Source organism: Hyaena hyaena, unplaced genomic scaffold (genome assembly GCF_003009895.1).
Source record: "Hyaena hyaena isolate Hyena2069 unplaced genomic scaffold, ASM300989v1 scaffold_90, whole genome shotgun sequence".
NCBI lineage: Eukaryota > Metazoa > Chordata > Mammalia > Carnivora > Hyaenidae > Hyaena > Hyaena hyaena.
The window spans coordinates 539,886-555,334 of NW_024080722.1; the positions used below are offsets into that span (position 1 = coordinate 539,886).

The 15,449-nt window shown below is 49.1% G+C and overlaps 1 protein-coding gene across 6 annotated transcripts in view; it reads right to left on the reverse strand.

The window, feature by feature from the left end:
• LOC120233414 (DAB2 interacting protein) overlaps positions 1 to 15,449 on the reverse strand; it is a 165,372-nt gene that overhangs the window by 98,398 nt on the left and 51,525 nt on the right. The window contains exons 1-2 of one of the 6 annotated variants that reach the window (XM_039234642.1): positions 2,648 to 2,678; positions 2,231 to 2,380 (exon numbers count right to left, since the gene is read on the reverse strand). The exons of 4 other annotated variants lie outside the window; for them this stretch is intronic. The gene's annotated coding sequence lies outside the window, so the exon portion shown is untranslated. Of the gene's footprint in view, positions 1 to 2,230; positions 2,381 to 2,647; positions 2,679 to 15,449 lie in introns of those variants that run through there. One more of the 6 variants, XM_039234635.1, reaches the window with a different exon arrangement.

A 15,449-nucleotide genomic window follows, 5' to 3' on the forward strand; every position in this document is an offset into this window, starting at 1 on the left:
TCTTTTTTTCCAGAGGCCTTAAACTTGATGGGAACACAAGGGCTGGCAGGTTCTGGGATCAAGTGTAGCAGGCAGCTGGGTATTTCAGTGTAGCCATGGGCGGGCAGCGGGGGGGGGGGGGGGGGGGGGGGGGGGGGGGACTCCAGGGGGGGGGGGGGCGGCGTCAGGGTAGCCACGGCTTCCCACAGCTCAAGAAAAGCTGGAAATCGGAGCCCTTTAAAATATGAAATGTTTTAGGGGCGTCTGTATGGCTCAGTTGGTTAAGCGTCCGACTTCGGCTCAGGTCATGATCTCACCGTTCATGGGTTCAAGCCCAGCATTGGGCTCTGTGCTGACAGCTCAGAGCCTGGAGCCTGGAGCCGGGCTTTGGATTCTGTGACTCCCTCTCTCTCTGCCCCTCCCCACCTCAAGCTCTGTCTCTCTCTGACTCAAAAATAAATAAACATTAAAAAAAATTTTTTTAATATATGAAATGTTTTGATTTTTAAATAGTGACAGCTCATTACAACTTACAGCAGTGACCTGAGCACGCCGGTGCAGTTCAGCGCCACCGGCCGCTCCCCTGGCTGGCTCCCCCACACCCTGGGCCGGTGCTCCAGTCGGGCTGTCCCATCCCGCAGGCCCCGGGGGAGACCCCTGGGTCAGCTCTCCGCACACCCCACCCCTCCAGCTCTCAGCCCGCTTCTGGCTCCTCTAGCAGCAGCCAGGCCAAGCCTCCTACCCACGCTCTCGCTTGGCACACAGTGCGTGTCTCTCTCTCTCTCTCTCTCTCTCTCTCTCTCTCTCTGCTTGGCTGTGGAATTCCTAACGCCCATGGCCAAGCTGGCGGCACCTCCACACCCCCCAGTACCCTGTGTGGAGCCCGGCACGTGGGGGCTGCTCGGGAAAGTCCTGTTGGCTTGAAAGGAAGAAAAAGGACAGCGCAGAGACTTCCCTGGGGAACGCGCACACACAGGGATGCATGCTCTGCAAATGCAAGTGCACGTCCACATCTACGCGGACACTTCAATGTGGACCCGTGCAGACTCGTCCCCAGGGACACACACATGAGGACGGGTGGACGTGTGCACATCCGCAGGATGGATGACGGGGAGCAAGCTGTCCCAGAAGGCAGAATGGCAATGCCTACACTTTCCAGTCCGTTCCCTCCACATAGCCAGAAGTGTGCAAGGACAGAATGGAGCCCGTCACCCCACCCTGCAGGATAGGCTCCAGTACTGAGCCCTGGCCAACGGCCAGCAGGCAATGCCCCCGGGCCCGGGGGAATGGGGCCACCTGCGGGGATGGGTGCAGGCGTAACTACCAGGCAGACCTACGGCGAGGGTGATACCAGGCCCCAGTGGGCACTAGCTCTGGGTCACCTCTTCTGGAAAATCTTCCACTACTCAGCCTCTCCCCAGCCCAGGGGCTGAGATCTCTTAGGTGCTTCCCTTGCGTTGCTTCCTTTGAGAACCTTCTTCCCTCCTCCTCCGCGGTCCCTGTTAGTCACAATCTAGGAGACACCCACTCGTTTGGAGGTTTCTCTAGGAAATCTCTTTGTGCTCCTCAGTCTACCTTCACCTCCCTCCTCACACCCCCCAACACCTCCACCTGGGTGTCCACCATGACTACTGGGTCCTACCCGTGTATGAGGCACAGCGCTCAGCATCCAGAAGCCCTTCAGGAACTTCCCCTCCCTCCCCCAACACACACACACACACACACACACACACACACACACACAGCTCCACCACCACCCTTCCTGGGCAGGCAGGCCACCATGGCTCCGGGTGGGACACACAGGAGTCAGCTGGGAGGGCGAGAGAAGCCCAGCAAGGCTGCCTCTCCCCTGACACCAAGCCTGATATTCCCTACAACCTGTGCAGAACACGCCTCTTGACTACTGGGTCTGAACCGGGGGGTCCTCGGGGTTGCTTGATCCAACCACCCAATGTGCAGATGAGGAAGCTGATGGCAGAGGAAAGGAACTTGCTCATTAGCCCCTAACTCAGCAGGACTAGAGCAAAGGCTCTCTCGGGTGCTCCCCAAATAGCCTTAGACTTCAATTCAGAAGCCCCGGCCGTGCCCCACCCACATGAGAACACAGAAATGTATCAGGAGCTGCAGGATGGGGCACAGTCCCCTCCCCCTCCTGCGCAGAGCGGCCAGGTCCTTCTCCCTGACTTTTCAGCCTCCCCTGCATGCCCAGAGGCCCTGCCCTCCAGAGGAAAGCGACAGGGGACCTTCCTACCTTTCCAGGCAACTTCCACCGGCCCCAGCTCCCCGTCCTCCACTTTCTCCACCCTGCCTTCTGCTCCAAGGGGCTGAGCTGTGTAGACCTCACCAGCTGAGCTTCCAGGGCCCCCCAGCTTCCATGAGGTTAGGCCAGCGGTAGAGAGCCCTGGAGGGACATCGGGGGAGGAAGAGTCGTCCACACTGGCTGCCTCCCTCCACTGACCGTCCGGGCTCCTATCAAGATGACCCTGCCCCCTGAGCGCTCCCACACCTCCCCTCCCTCAGCCTCGGTAGATCATACCCCCCCCCCATTGTCACTGGCTCTGGGGTACCACACTCCTTGTCAAGTTCCACACACCCGCCCACGCCTCCCATCATCCTAGCTCCCAGCGCTAAGTGCCATCTGCTTCCTGCCGGGCCCTGACTGGTCCACCTGGTGGGATCCCAGCTGCTTGAGACCCGTCTCTGCTCTTCTGCTCTGCTCGGGGAGTGGAGGCAGCTCCTTAACAGAAGGGTGGGGGAAGCAGGCCAGGAAGGAAGCTGTGTCACGTCGGACGTCTCCAGGGGCAGGGCCTGGGCCGGGCCAGGCTCTCTCCCCATCTGACACCCCAAAGGGCTTTCCCAAGCCTGCCAGCGGCTTGAAACGCTAACTATAAGTTCGTGGATCGCTGAACCAGCATTTCTTTACCTTCTATTGCTTATCGTGTCCCCCGAGGGGTCTTTCTAGACATTTTTTTAGTTCCCCCCATGAAACTTTTAATACCACATATACAGTAGCTACCTTTATGTACTGTACATATGTTGGCCTTTAATACAGTAAAAAGAGAGAGTTTTTTTTGTTTGTGTGTGTGTGTCTGTGTGCGTGTGCATGTGTGTGTGTGTGTTTTGCCCGTTCCCTTCTGAGAACCAACTTTATTCACCTACTTGGGGCAGTATTGCCTCCACTGAGAAGGCAAGTTCTGGACCCATTAAGATAGAATTCCCACATGACACTTTAGACAGCTATAGTGAGCTCCACCTTCCAGATGAGGAAAAGGAGGTTCTGTGAGGCAAAAACGACTTCCTCTAAATTTCCTGCAGGCAGGAAGTAAGAATACATGCCAAAGTCCCTTAAACTGTCCCCCCAACAACCTACACCAAGCACCTCAGAGAAGGCTGAGGGTGCCTGGAGTGTGGGCGGTGGGGAGGCACACAAGGCTGGCCCTAGGAGACAGGATTCAACCTGGCCTCTGCTGTGTGACTCCAGGCAAACCCCTCTCCGTCTCTGAGCTCATGATTTATCATCAATCCAGTGAGTCAGGAGGGGGTCAGGGCAGTGACTATTCTCCACCACCACAACCAGAGCAAAGACAAAACGCCAAATCTTTCTTTATGGAAAGTTGACCGCCTTCCCCCATCCCAATTCTGCCTGTAAGGGATCAGTCTGAGTCCTTGACAAACATGCAGATGCCTGTGGCCTTTGATTTAGCAGTACTTGTTTTCTAACTTAGGGAGGCAGACACTGGGAGGCGCGGGCCTCACGTCCTCAGAGGTCTAAGCAATACGGCTCATGCCAAGCAGCACCCCGGAGATGTTAAGGGGCCTCACACTGTGCGGCGTGAAGGTGGCACCCCTAGCCCTTTGGAGCACTGGTCCAGGAGTCTTCTCTCAGTTCAGACTCCCTCTGTGACCTCCACATGACCTCAGGGCTCCCCACCTGCAAAACTAGGCCACTGGCCAAGCTGATCCCAGATGCCCTTTCCAGGAGGAGGTGGAAAAAAGTCTCCATTTTACCAGAAGCGCCAGGCTGTCTTCCCCTTCTCGGAAGCCCCGGCCAGAGACATGCATTTTAACCTTCATGTGTTTGCAAAAAAAAAATAATAAAATAAAATCGGTTTCATTCAAATGCTGCTGGCTTGGTTGCCATGGATACCACCTAATCATGAAGGATGACTGTTACTTGTTCCCATGGAAACGCGGAGGCCTGAGGAACATCCTGTAATTTCAGACAAGACACCAAATTTCAGTTGTCGGGTTGTACTGCCCAGATCTTAATGCCTAAAAACAGGCAGAGGCAGCGACCTCTAATACTCATGTCAGGAGAAAAGAAGCGCGAGGACAGAAAAAGGAGACAAGACAGGTGTGTGTGTGTGTGTGTGTGTGTGTGTGTGTGTGTGCGCGCGTGTGTGTGCTGGACCTCAACAGTGGCTGGGAAAATACAAATTAAAACTACCAGATACCATTCCCCACCTTTCAGATAGGCAAAAAGAACAGTGACCCGATGTTGACAGGGATGGGGAGGGCTCCTTCATCACCGTTGGTGGAGTGGAAAGGGTCTGGAGGACAATTAGATTAGAGCTAATGGAAACCAACACACGCACGCCCGAGGACCAGAATTCCCCCCCTATGTGTCCAGTCTAGAATGATGCTTCATCCTTGCACACGGAGATTTGCATGGAGATGTCTCCTGCAGCACTGTTTGTAGTAGCAAAATGTTGGGAGCAACCTAAGTGTCCCCCAAGAGGGGAATGGATGACCACAGCCTGGGGCAATCATTTGGCAGAATACTATACAGCAAGGAAAAGGGTACAGATCCAGGGACCCTGTTCACAGGACACACAATGGCACTACAAAGGATCCAGTTGTGTAAGATCAACAGGAAGCCTGCCCAGAAATATGACGTTGAGTGAAAAAAAGGTACGTTGCCGAAGGAAACAATGGAATCCACTTACATGTTTTTTTGTTTTTTTCACAAGAATGTTCATAACATTTGTAATAGCCAAAAAATGAAACAACAAAGCACCCTTCAGTAGGCTAAATGGTTAAACTGTGGTCCATCCACAATTTATGAGGCTGAATGATGGCTCCCCAAAGAAATCCACTCTTCTTCCTAATTCCCAGATCCTGGGAGTATGTTACCTTAAATGGGGACTTTGCAGACGTGATTGATGTTAAGGAGATGGGAGTTTATCATGAATTAGCCAGGGGGAAACAGTCTTAAATGCGGAAGAGGAAGGCAGGAGAATGAGTCAGAGACATGCAATGATGAAGAAGCAAGAGACATTCTGAGCTCAAGAGGAACGATGGAAGAAGGAATCACAAGCCAAGAAATATCTAGCAGCTGGGAACACTCTTCTGTTGTCAGCTGGCAGGAAACCCGGGACCTCGGTCCTACAACCACATGGAACTGAATTCAGCCAAGGAAATGGATTTTTTGAAAGGAACCCAACCTGCTAACATCTCGATTTTAGTCCTGTAGGACCCATGGTAGACTTCCGACCTATAGAACCATAAGATGGTAGATCTGTGTTTGTTTAAGCTGCTAAATTTTTTAAAGTTTTTTTTGTTTTTGTTTTTTAGTAATCTCTATACCTAACATGGAGCTCAAACTCACCATCCAGAGATCAAGAGTCGTGAGCTCTTCTGACTGAGCCAGCCAGGCACCCCAAGTGCTAAATTGTAATCTGTGTGGCATCAGTATGAAACAAACACATATACCATGAAATATTGCACAACAGTGAAAAAAGAACACACTGATAGATTTCCACAACTCGGGTGGATCTCAAGGGCATTATGTTTGGGGGGAAAGTCAGTATCAAAACGCCACGTAGTGTCTGATTCCATTTATACGACATTCTTAAAGTGGCAAAGTTCTAGAGATGGACAGTTGAATAGTAGTTAGGAACGGTGGGGGGTGAGCAGATGGGTATGGCTATAAAAGGCAGCTCCAGAGATCTTCGTGGTGACGGAATAGTCTTGTGTCTTGATTGTGGTGGTGGTTACACCAATGTGCATACATGTGATAAAAATGGCACAGAATTATACACACACGGTACCAAGTTCCAGAAGGGAGGAAAAGAGTGGATGGAAACAGCTGCTGACATCCAGAAGCTGACCTGACATTCACAGCTACGCCGCGTTTTTCTCTTTCTGGACATAAACAATCTTACAGGGTCCCCGCCTGAGACAAGGTTACCATGATAAAGTGAGACAAAACGAGGCCACTTCATAATTTTGTCTAAGCAACTGACAAAAGCCGGGTCACCGTGCCACCCGCAAAACAGCAAACACCCTCCTATGTCGGCCAAAATGACGGACTGCTGCTTCTTTACAATGACAGCTTCATTATAGTCATGCTTGCTTCCCCCCCCCAAAGATAAATTTTGAGATAACCTTTCACAGAAGTGCCCCGCTTTCTGGCAGCAGCCGTGCTAGAGCGAACCCCGCTTCCTTAGACTTCCCCAAAAGCACCCAATCAAAGCCCAAATCCTACAGCAGGTTTTTTCCCTACCATATTCGGACTGAGACGCCCTGTCGGTCCCAGTGGTGCGTGTTGTCCCTCGCTGCCACGTTAAAAAATAAATCCAACTTGCCTAACTAGAGGTGTGCTCCCAGGGGGGTTCTGACTAGAGGGCATTGATGCTAAAGGATAGTGTATGATAGTCATGTGAGATGTAACTATCAGGGGAAACCAGGTGAAGGGTACACAGAAACCGTTCTGTACTCTTTCCACAACTGCCTCTAGAGCTGTGATCATTTCAAAATGGAAAGTTAATAAATAGCCTATTTAAAATATATGGAATCATAGCTGTGTGTAAATAATTGAGATTTTCCAGCTCAAGAAACTAACTGCAGAAATATATTGGTATCCAGTGTCACCTAAGTAGAGAGTAGCCAGTGATGTAGAGGTAAGAGGCACAGAAATATAAAAATCACAGCCAAGGCTTACCCTCAACAATGGAGGCGCAAGTACATTTGCTATGTGATTAATGTAATGCGGTGTTTTACCTTCTCTTTGTATGTGTGTGTATATATTCATATAGGAAAAAAAAACCCATAAACAGTACTCAAAACATTATCATCAGAGGTTCTCTCTGAAGAATGGGATGCACTATGGGTAGGAACAGATGACCGTACCATTTGCTTAATGAAGAATAATTCAGATTTCCAAACACTAACAGTAAAATTAAAATATACACGGGTGGAATAATGATTCAGTACGAATTGTGCCCCCTAAACACATAGGAAAGGAAGAGAAAAACGAAGTCAGAAAAGGAAACAAATAAATCAGTAACGGCAGCCCAAATGACCAGTTACAGAAAGTGGATTAGGAGAGTCCAAAAAGCAGACTTAGGAAAAAAGTGGTGGGGGCACACAGCTCCCCATCCCAGAGTGCCCAAAGCCTGGCCCCCACCCCCCTTCCCCGCCCTCCACTGCGGGAGTGGCCAGGTAAACAGCAGGAAGAGCCAAAGGTAAAATCACCATGGCAACAGGCCATGGAATCTTCACATTGTTAGAACTTTCCAGACACAGCAGTCCAACTATGATGCCTCTGTGTCTATCTTTGTGTGTGTTAATGAAGAACATCCGTCCCTTATTATTATCTGCTTCTAACAGCTAAATAAAGAGTGCCTCCCACTGCACACTCTTTCCAGTTTCAGCCTTTGGTCATCTGCCTTTGGGAGAAGGACAGGTGTTCCTTAGAGGTTGCTAAACCTTACCCACCTGCGGTAGACAGAATAATGGGCCCCTAAGAGCCCACATCTTGATCCCTAGGATCTGTGAACATGTCACGTGTGTGGTCAAAGCGACTCTGCAGATGTGATTAAGTCAAGGATCCTGAGATGGAGAGTTTACCTTGGATTACCTCCAGGGCCCAATGTTATCCCAACAAGAAGAAGATAGGAAGGTCAGAGAAGGCAGTGCTGGCGCTGCGATAAAGGAAGCAGAGGCTGGCGGGCGGGGGATGGGTCAAAGACTTCCAGCGGGCAGCTTCTAGAAGCTGGAAAAGGCAAGGAGACTGGCTCTGCCCTAGAGCCTCCAGGAAGAATAGTGTCCTGCCACCACCTCGATTCCAGCCCAGGGACACTGGTTTCAGACTTCTGACCTCCAGAACCGTAAGATAATAAATCTGTGTTGTGTTAAGATACCGAATTTATGGTCATTGTTACAGGAGCAACCGGAAACCAACAGAGCCACTGGGAAGAGCCCAATTTGCTGTAATTACATTAAAGATAGAGGGATAATGCTGTCAGATTGCTGGCCGATTTAAGACAGGGGACACTCAAGGTCTCTCATCTCTTGTTCTTCAAATGTACAGCCGCTTTTAAAAAAGGAGACAAGTTTCCTTCTAGAAATATTCATCACCGTATGTGATGTAAACTTGTGTCTTTCTCCACCATGTACTTGTTATCAAATGACTTACATGATAACCACATATACCTGGAAACCACAAGGGGGTAGGGTACCTTTGCTGGTTATTCTGCAATATAACTTAGAGATGTTTTTACATCCGTTGCCTGGAGAACATTTCATCTTTCTGTACTCAGCACCCTGTGTATTTATCCTCAGTATTGATACTATTTACATCAATCATACTTCTCGAGGGCATATACGTTTTAATGATAGCACTCTAGAGGGAACCATGATTATCTAAACCTAAAGTATTCAGATGTATTATTAAATTCATCCTATCTTTCATTTCATCCAGAAAATATAAGCTATGTATTTTTTCCCTAAAATTCGACCTCAGGACTTAATGTTTTACACCTTTGTTTAAAAATTGTATTGTTAAATTAGAACACAGCTCTAGATATAACAGCCTTTACTTATTCTGACAAATTAAAATGGCATAAAGCTTTAAGTGTGTATATATTGATTTTTACATATAACTTTAAAACTCTCTTTACCTTTCGGTACATGACAACTTGGAATCCAAATTTTAAATTATCTCCAAGTTTCTAATTTAATGGTTTAATGTTAAAGCAAACTGAATTTCAGTTCTTTGTATAATTTTTAGCCTGAGCAACAGCTGACCCTCTGGATTGTATATCAGATCCTGTAAGGGACATGATGCTGTAATTTGGAAAAACAACAGAGCGATCATCCTATGTTCTAGAACAGGCCATCTGTGACTGCCCTAGGAACTTGGGGGAAAAGGGGACCAATGTAAACATGAAGCTCATGCCACCCGCTATGCACAGAGTCCTTTGTCTCTGACCCATGGGTCTCATATCTTCTCCCAGCATCCATGAAACTACCAAGCTAAGCTGCTAGTGTGCAAGTAGGCTAACATCTCCATCCTTCCTGGTAATTAACAAAGACCATCAAAAATACTTAGGAATAAATTTAATAAAAGAAGTACAAGACTAATAACTAAAAATATATCACTGGGAGACTTTTTTAAAAAGACCTAAATAAATGGAGAGATATACCATGTTTGACGATAGGGAAGACTCAGTGTTGGTAAGATGACATTTCTCCCAAATTGATCTATAGATTCAATGAGATCCCCATTAAAATCCTAGCGGGCTTTCTGAAGACACTGACAAGCTCAATTTTAAATTTAGATGGCAAGGCAAAGGACCTAGAATAGCCAAACAATCTAGAAGAAGAAGAAACAGGCTGGGAGACTTCTATTACTTGGTTTCAAGACATAGTTTATGGTCTTGAAATATAGCTAAAGTAATCAACACCGCGTGGTATTAGCAAAAGGACATAGATCAATGGAACAGAAGAGCATGCAGAAATAGGACAACACATATATGGTCAATTGATTTTGGGGGGAAAAGTGCAAAAGTAAATTGATGGCGTGAAAGATAGTTTTTTTCAACAGATAGCACTAGAACAATTGGATATCTGTAGTAATAAAAAATGGACCATTAGGAAATGTGGAGAAACAGATCTGGGGATGGTGACTATCCCATATATATTATTTTTTATCCTAAAACTGATTCCCAGAGTAGGAAACTGCAACTCCAGCTTTACCAGGAAGAAACAGGTTCAGAACCCTGACCACATGGCTAGGAACGCAGAAGCGGGGATTGAGGCCCCATAATCTCTGAACCTAAGGGTTTTGCCGCACGATGGGAAATGAGCCTCCATCATGAGCACAGATGAGTGACAGGACAACGCGCCTCAATCAGCCAGGAAGCTGAGTTTCCTCCCTGCCCTTGGCCTCTCTCTACATCTCCAGGTCCCATCACAGCCCCAGCAGGAAGCAGAAAGAGAAGAGGGAGGCCTCGCTGCGTATCACATTTTGCTTCCATGACAGTGGGTGTGGGGAAGGGAAGGAGTCTGGAGACCATGGAACTGTAACAGTCTGTTGTGTCTCCAGTGGAACCGGGATCAGAGTTCAAGTAGTCTTCAAGTTCGAGACGTGGCTCAAAGTCAGGCAACGTTGCGCACTGTTGCTGGGGGTGGGAGTGCAGGGAGAGGGGCATGTCCAGGGTACCCGTCCCCACCCAGCAGCTCCCCGCAGGGGACGTGGGGGGGTCAGGCTGCTGGTACGCATGAGGTGGAGGGAAGAGCCAAGGAGACGGCGTTCCTCTCAGTTACATCCTGGGACCTCATGAAGGGGCCTTTCCGAAAGCACAGTGTGGGGTCCGCCCCCCGGCCGGCCTCATGGACGGTCCAGGATAAGTCCTGCAAACTTCTCCGCATCTTGTAGACACTGTCACCAGCTCTTCTTGAGGACCCTCAACACGAGTCTCTTAACAATCGCTTTTGACAGCGTATATATGCTTCCTGTTCCGCATCCTAACAGGCACCTCACGTTCAAGGATTTCCCAGCCTTCCAGACAACTCCGGAGCTCCTGGTCACTCTGAGGACTCGTGAGCTGCCTAAAGGTTTGTCTTGTCCCTGAATCTCTTTCCTCCTTTGCTTTCTGAGGCTTTCGAGGAACTTCGGTCTGCAGAGTCATGTCCTCGATGCTCTGCAGCCTCGGGGCCTATCCCAGGGCAGGCAGAGCTCCTCACCTTCTGTGCCTGGAAAGTAAGGAGGTCCCGGGGTGCAGACGCGGGTCTGCTGTCTCTGCTGGTCGCAGTTTCTCCACATTTGTTCTTTAAAATAATGCCATATTACACCTTCGGAAGCATTTGCATACGCAGTAAAAGCATAAAAGCGCAGGTTGGCCAGACACACACTGCCTTCGTCATCCCTGGGGAGAGGACGGGGCGCTTTAGCCACACCCCATAGGTCAGGAAATTTTTCCCATAAAGGATCAGAGAGCAACGACTTCTCTCAATGACTCAACTCTGCAAAGTGACATGAAAACAGCCACAGGGGCACCTGGGTGGCTCAGTCGTTAAGCATCCAACTTCGGCTCAGGTCACGATCTCACGATTTGTGGGTTTGAGCCCTGTGTCGGGCTCTGTGCTAATTCAGAGCCTGGAGCCTGCTCCGGATTCTGTGTGTGTCTCTCTCTCAGTCCCTACCCTGCTCCCATTCTGTCTGTCTGTCTCTCTCTCAAAAATAAATAAACATTAAAAAAAATTTTTTTAAATAAGAAAATAGGCACAGACAATATGTAAATGATAATAAGCATGGCTGTGTTCTAATAAACTTTACTTATGAACACAGAAATTTGAATTTCTTCTTTTTTAATATTTTTAATTTAAAAAAATTAAAGTTTATCTATTTTGAGAGAGAGAGAGAAAGAGCATGCAAATGGGGGAGGGGCAGCGGAGGGAGAGAGAGCATCCCAAGGAGGCTCTGCACTGTCAGACATGGGGCTCAAACCTATGAACTGTGAGATCACGACCTGAGCTGAAATCAAGGGTCAGACGCTTAACCGACCAAGCCACTCAGGCGCCCCAGAAATTTGAACTTCATATAATTTTCACATTATAAAACATTATTCCTCTTTTGATTTTTGTTTCAACCATCAAAAAATGTAAAAGCTATTCTTCACTCACAGGTCACACAGAAACAGGTGGCGGGCTGGGTTTGGCCTGTGGGCTGTATACTGTGCTGACCCCGCTGAACCTGAATCGTTCTATTTCTAGGTAAGAGAGAAAGGAACGAGAAGGAAAGAGAAGCAAATACGGAAATGTTAACATTTGTTACATCTGAGAAGTGAATGCATGGGTGTCTGCAATTTGGTTTTCTATACTTTCTATAATTTCAAAGAGTTTACAATGTTTTAAAAATTCAAGAACGGGGCGGGGGGGGGGGGATCTGGAAATAACCCCCACGTGCTCCCAGAGCTTATCACTGGGTGCTGGGAATAAAGTGGATTTTGTCACTTCTCATCCAAAATGGTTACTTATAGCTTTTGTAATGCTGAGAGTTGCAGTGGGGAAAGAGAAACAGCAACGTAAACATTATACTTTTCAGAAAAGAGGAGAGAGGGTTAGCTCCCAGGGTCTCCCCACGGGACTGTCCGTAAGTCCCCAGGAGGGGCTGCCCAGGCCCCCAGCACCAGCGCTGTCTGTGTGGGTGGGACCGGGAGCCACAGCCTAGATCCTCTGGAGCTCAGGGCTCCATCCTGGGAGAACCACGGGGGGAAGACCTTGGGTTCCAACCTGCTTGCTGTTAAATCTTTAAGTCCAATCAGGCTCCCAGACACCAGTAGATCTGTGACCACAGAGACAGTTCGGGAAACTCAACCTTTCTCCTGGACCTCGGCGGCCACTGAACTTCTCCAATGGTCCAGTTCGGCACCCTACTCCCTGCCCTCTGTCTGGGTATCAAAAGCCAGAGTAGGCTTCTCAGTTGTGCCCACAGCTCTGCCAGCTCCCAACCCACCCCAAGAGCTCCAAACTCCCCTAGGTCTTTCCAAAGGCCTCCTCCCATCACTTTCTTGCTCTCCTGAGTGCCAGGCTCCCATCGATTTGGGATTTCAGGACCCAGTTCAATTTTCATGAATAAAAACACCACCATAGCATAATAAGGGAACAGCAACAACATGACCTCTAACCTCTTGTCTTGCTAAATACAATGTTCAAACAACTAGCACCATCTTGGGGCGCCTGGGTGTCTCAGCCGGTTGAGCATCCAACTTTGGCTCAGGTCACCATCTCTCGGTTCGTGAGTTCAAGCCCCACATCGGGCTCTGTACTGTCAGCAAGGAGCCCGCTTTGGATCCTCTGTCCCCCTCTCTCTGCCCTTCCCCCCTTGCACTCTCTCAAAAGTAAAACATTGAAAAAAATTATCACCATCTTGCCGCTCATAAAAGGGATCTTCTAACCCCAAAAAGAGTCCCAAACCCATCATCTCAGAATAAAGAAACGTGACTAAAATGGATTCCCTGGAAATGGACGCCATGGGAGACTCACTGCGCTGGCCTTGCTCTTCTTATTTTGCTGTCGTTCAGGGAGCAAATGTGGCCCATGTGCCCAACACTAGCCCTCAGATGGGGATGGCATCCCCTGTACCCCCTCCTCCAACCTTGTCAGTTTGTCTCAACCTGCCCTCTGCTTCCCGAGCCCCACACCCACTGGCTTCCCTCTGGATCCAAAGGAAGCGTGAATGACCTCCTCCCCAACTCTCCCAAATGGTCTGGTCCTTCTCTCCCTCTCCCAGCTCAGATCCATGGCCTCCTGGTCCTGGACAGCTGACACGGCCACCTGTGTTCACTGATACGCACTCTCTCCGCACCTTCTCGCTGACCCACACCAATCTCGATTGCTGGCTCCTAAAACTCATACTCCTAAACCACAGTTCTGGGAAGTATAGTGAGGGTTAAACATTCTGGACTCTGCTACTCAGCAGCTAGGTCATACAGAGCAGGTAACCTACCCAATCATAGCCTCAGTTTTCTCATCTGCCAAAGGCAACAGATCAGAGAAAGTGAGAGAATGAGGATTCAATGAATTGAAGCAATTAAAGGACTTATTGGAGCCCCTGACACCCTAGAAATCGGCATTACAATTACCATTATTTTTAAAATCTTTCCTTAGATTTTCTGTGGCTTGCGAGGGGGAGTTGCAACCTCTTGGCTCACCATTCAAGGCCCTGCCTATCCTTCCATTCACGTCATCTGCTAACCTGACTACAGAATACCTTCCCCCACACTCAGCTTCCTGAGGGTGGGGACTGGCTGCATCCTCCACGCCAGCCCCTGGCACTGGGTTTGCAAACAGTAGGTGGCTCACTAAAGCTCTGCTGCTCTGAACAAGTACAAGTGACACTTGTAGCAGCCTCTGGGGGAAGGGATGCCAAGGAACCATCTGGATGTCTCCAATCCCCACAGGCATCACATTTTATTTCTAGATCAGCCCTAATAAAGGTGCAATTAACCCCTCAGGCTTTGGATGAACAGATCGTGACAATTCACCCGCCCTATAATCATACTATGCCAGGTCACGCCTGTTTGCTAGGAGTGCTTCTGTGCCCAGAGACATTTAGTGACTCGTCTGAGGTCACACAGCATTTGTGGTATGCAGTCAGGGCTCCCACACCTAAACCAAACTCAGTCCCCAGAATAGAAATATAAATGGGTAAGAAACTGTCTTTTTCCTCAGACTATCCCTAACCAATTTACTGGTTTCCAAGCTCTACAAACCCCCCACTCCAAGAGGGATGCCCAGAAGGAGACCATCTCCATCTCTGGCCCCTCCCTCTCCTCTGTCCTCTCCCTTCCATGCTCTGCTCCCTCGCCCGCTCCCTCTTCCCTCCTCAGCCAGGGGCTTAGGGGAGGGGATGGAGCCTCTCACAGCCCCCCACATTTTCGTCCCTGCACTCTGCCTTTTTCATTTCACAGCCATGTCAACTCATCACCTCCAAGGGCCAAGAAAAAAGAAAGAACACGGCCCAGATGCCGAAAGTGCTCTCCTGTCTGTCAGGGAGAAGAGAGGAGGGAAATAAAAGCTAACAAGACTTCTAAAAGCAAAATCCCCAAACCACCTCTCGGGCACCCAGCAGCTGTCAAAGTCAACACAGGAACCTGGCAAAGGAGGGAAAGCCCAGCCCAAATAAAAAACCAGGCAGCTGTGGAGTCTGGGGTGGATAGACCCACACGGCTACATTTCCAAGGGCGAGATGGGTGTCCTCAGCGGGCTCGTCTTTCCTGCTAACGTACAGGTGGGTCTGTCTAGACTGCAGAACGAGCCAGTCTTTGCTGAGTATCAGGGCTACTGGGCTTTTTTTTTTTTTTTTTTTAATCATCATTATTTGGAGGGCTATTGAGATTCCCCTCGCTTCCTTATTTATGCAGTCAGAGGAAATCACAGCACAGAGAGCCGCTTCCAAACTCAAGGCCACGTGGGCCAATTTCAGATGGATAATTAAATATTGAACAAACGCTGAAATGCCTCTGCTGGATCGGGATGGCTAAAAATAGCCACCCTGCCACTCCGCGCGATAACCACCCTGCCACTCCGCGTGGCATCTCGCCTGCTCATTCTCAAATCCCTCCTCCCAGCAACTGTCAGCTACAACCTTCCCAATAACAGTGGGGTGGGGGTGGGGAGCTGGGGACAGACTGCCCGAATTCCCAGTCAACAGAAAACAAAACTTGAGCTCCCGGTGAGCT